This window comes from Microcaecilia unicolor, chromosome 14 (genome assembly GCF_901765095.1).
Source record: "Microcaecilia unicolor chromosome 14, aMicUni1.1, whole genome shotgun sequence".
NCBI classification, from domain to species: Eukaryota; Metazoa; Chordata; class Amphibia; order Gymnophiona; family Siphonopidae; genus Microcaecilia; species Microcaecilia unicolor.
In genome coordinates this window covers 14,035-17,710 of record NC_044044.1, presented here as the reverse complement: position 1 = coordinate 17,710, position 3,676 = coordinate 14,035, and the positions used below count along the sequence as shown (strand labels likewise).

The 3,676-nt window shown below is 40.4% G+C and overlaps 1 non-coding gene across 1 annotated transcript; it reads left to right on the top strand.

Moving 5' to 3' along the window:
* The first annotated feature begins 2,519 nt into the window (after nucleotides 1–2,519).
* Nucleotides 2,520–2,593, top strand: TRNAR-UCU. The gene has a single exon. It is a non-coding gene; the product is annotated as a tRNA-Arg (tRNA).
* The last annotated feature ends 1,083 nt before the right edge of the window (nucleotides 2,594–3,676 follow it).

Here is a 3,676-nt window from a genome sequence, read left to right as displayed (position 1 = left end):
CCTCTCCCCTTTTTAATATATACCTGCCTGTGCTCCTAGCTCTCTTATACAGTCACTTGGCCTCATTCCATTCATTTATGCTGACAACATACAGGTATTAGCAAAGTTACCTTCCAATAGTACCTCTGAAATAGATGATCTTAACCTAGCACACCTAATAGATTGGCTACACTCTAGCAAGTTGCAACTCAACCTTGATAAGTCTAAGTTGCACATGCATGCCATCCCTCCCTTCGCCAATTATGCTCGCAGGGATTGCTATCCCGGTGGTGGCTGCCATCAAAGTTCTGGGAGTAACCTCTGGCAGTTCTTTGACATTCTCAACACACATCACCAATGTAGTTCAAACAAGTTACTTCAAACATCGCATGATTTATCCTACTCAGCACCTTTTTACCACCTCTGCACTTTGCATTACTAGCCATTCCTTGGTCATATCTAGGCTTGATTATTATAATGCACTGCTTAAGATAAGTGTCATTTGCTGGTTGTTCAAAATTTGGCTGTGTGGTTATTGACGAATTCTGTAGGTTTGACCATATTACCCCTCTTCTCTATAGTGAGCACTGGCTTCCCATTTCTCAATGTGTTACTTATAAGCTGGGCCTTCTGATTTTCAAGGTATTTTACTCTGGTCCCATAATCTGTTACTTGTTACCTATCCGCTCCAAGATTTTTTGATGTAAATGGGCCTCAACTGTGGAATTCCCTTGCAGTCCATATTCGGTTGGAAACTAATCTTGAAAAAATGTAAAGTTGATCTAAATAAGTTTCTGTTTAAGGAGGCCTTTGAACCCTTAACCCTGCGGTCTAGTAGTTTGTGTGGCTGTGACGGCTCTTGATACTGCGGTACAACATCTCCTTACCTTGTTTTTTCATTTTCTCTAAGGAGGCCTTTGAATTTTGATGATTGTAAACCACTCAGATGGTATATACTTATGAAGTGGTATATCAAGAATAAACTAAACTTTAAAATTGATGCTGTTAGCTCAGACCTAGATGTGCATACTTTCTGCTGTGCGCTCTCATGTTTGTGCAGGTTTTTTGCATGCAATTTATTTGCAACTGTTTACTTACTGCATTGGGTGCAACATTTGTTTTTCATGCATTAGGAAACTTTGCACACAGCTCTCTCACGACTGTCTTCATCAAGGCCTGACTCAGTGCATAGCCAGAAATAACTTCATATACTGTCACTGATCCTGTGTCATCTAGATATGCTTGGCCAATCCTGCTTTTATCCTCTGTTCACAGTGTCTTTGTGTTATTTTTCCTAAGAAAGATTGAATTGGTCCATGAAACAGTGGACTAACCTGCAATATTTGATGTCTTGAAGACACTGATAACCCGGTTTTAAAATCCATCTTTTGGACTCTATATAATAAAGTGTCGAGATACTGATTTTAGCTCAATATCTCATATCTGGGTGCTCAGGTTAATGAGAGAGCTGTCTGGTAACCCAAGCCTGCTCTGTGTCTTATTTTCAATCACTTTGGCACTTATAATTTATGCTAGTATGCTGAACACTGGCAGATAAGTAAAAATCCCAAGACTGAATGAGTTTGCTCTTGATGAATTGAAGTGTACTGGATGTTGGATGGCAGTTTCATCTCACCCCATGATTAAAGAGTGATACTAAGTTGTTACATGTGGCTAGGAAGAATTTTCCTTGTTCGGCAGTCAGATTTTCCCTTTCATACAAATGTAGGTCTCAGCTGGCTTTCAGCTTTTTCCGTTGCTAGGGTACATGAGCTTGGTGCTTTCTCAGGTGCTTGCACTAATGGCTCAGCTCCACTCTTTCTATCTCTCTCTCTGTAGCATCAGAGGATGTTGGGTTGCTAGGTTACAGGAGCTCAGTGCTTTCTCTAATGCTGATGCTTAGCTTTGTGCTAGGGAGTTGGTACCAGGTTTTCCATTTCTCCCCCTATTAGCTCATCATATTGCTTATTCTCCGAGTGTGAGGCCAGGTCTCTGCATTTTTGGTACTAAAGTCTGAGCTCCGGGTTTTGCATTTTCTCTTTATCTACCTAGGATGCTACTGATGAGGAATACAGGAGCTGTGCTATTTCATTTTTGGTGCTGATACTGACATCTGAGCTCTTGAGTTTTCCTGTGACAGTCCAGGATGCTGGTGATATGTTCTATACCACTTGGATGAAAGGAGTGCTGCATTTTTTCAGGTCTGATGCTCTGAGGTCTAAGCTCTGGATTCTGCACCTCTCCCTGTAGCAGCCAAAAATGCTTGTGATAGGGAGTGATACAGAAGCTCTATTATTTCATTTCTGTAACTGATGTTAAGACCTTTCTTATGGGTTTTACATGTCTGTCTGTATCAGCCAAGGATGCTATTGAAATGGAAAGACACACGTATTTCAGTTCTGAAGCTGAGGTGTGAGTTCCAGATTTTCCATCTCTCTTTATTGCAACCCAGGATGCTTGTGGTGATGCTGTCTATGAGGAGGGGGAAAGGGGACTCTGTGATTCTTCAGTTCTGGTGCTGATACTGAGCTCATGGCAAGGTCTCTGTGGCGCAATGGACGAGCGCGCTGGACTTCTAATCCAGAGGTTCCGGGTTCGAGTCCCGGCAGAGATGGGTTCCTGATAGCCACTGCCTTTATTTTACAGATAGACATTTTGGGAATGTTATTTCTATTTATTTTATGTGACACTTAACTAGGAACACTAAGAAAGATCCTTTTCTGTGCCATATTTCATTTTCCTTTGCCTGCCTCTTCCTTCGGGCTTAATGGACCTATCTCTTTCATTTGTTAAATTAATTTTCCCGAATGTTTATTTTCTAATATTTTTTGCTTTTTTGTTGTTTAAGCTTTAACATTTTTTTTAAATTGCATAAAGGAAGCCAGTGCAGTATGATCATTTTCTGCTTTTAAAACTAGGATTCTCATTTAAATGGATCATAGCTTTTAATGTGCATATCTAATGACAGCAATTGATTTATTTTGTTTTTATGCAGTTTGAATGATTTTGTGCTATTCAAATGCAAAGGGAAACTTTATATTCCTCTGGAAAAGAGCTAAAGATGGATCTTTAGGACAGGAGATGAAAACAAATTAAGGATCGATTTCCCGAAGAGACAGAGAGAGAAGAACAAGGGAATGAGTGGAAGTGATGAGGAGATAAGAAATATAAAGGGAGGTATCAATGGAAGAAGGGGAGTGCTGGGATAAGGAAGATAATGGAAAAATAAAGAGTTGAGAGAGGGCATATGGGGAAGAAGTCAGTGAATAAGATCAGATTGTCTTTAAAAATCACTTACCCATAAATGACATGGAACGGCATTTTCAAAAGGACGTCCAAGTTAGAACGTCCCAATGGACATCCATTTTGCATGTGTTTTCGAACGGGATACTGCCATGTGAGATGGACATCCATGCGCCGGAAGCATTCAGCATGAACGTCCATTTTACAAACTGAAACATCCAGATTTTAAATGTGGGAAAACAAGGGTCATGGATGTATGTACGCAGCATTCTTAGAAAATGGCCACACAGACGTCCATGCAGAGCAGAGGGTCAGCCTGGTGATTAGTGTTGTGGACTGTAAACCAAGGTTCTTTGCTTTTGTAATTGTGAGCCCTCCAGGAACAGAAAAATACCTACTTGTACCTGAATGTACACCATTTTAATAGCCTTAAGGCTTGTAGGTGTCTTATATT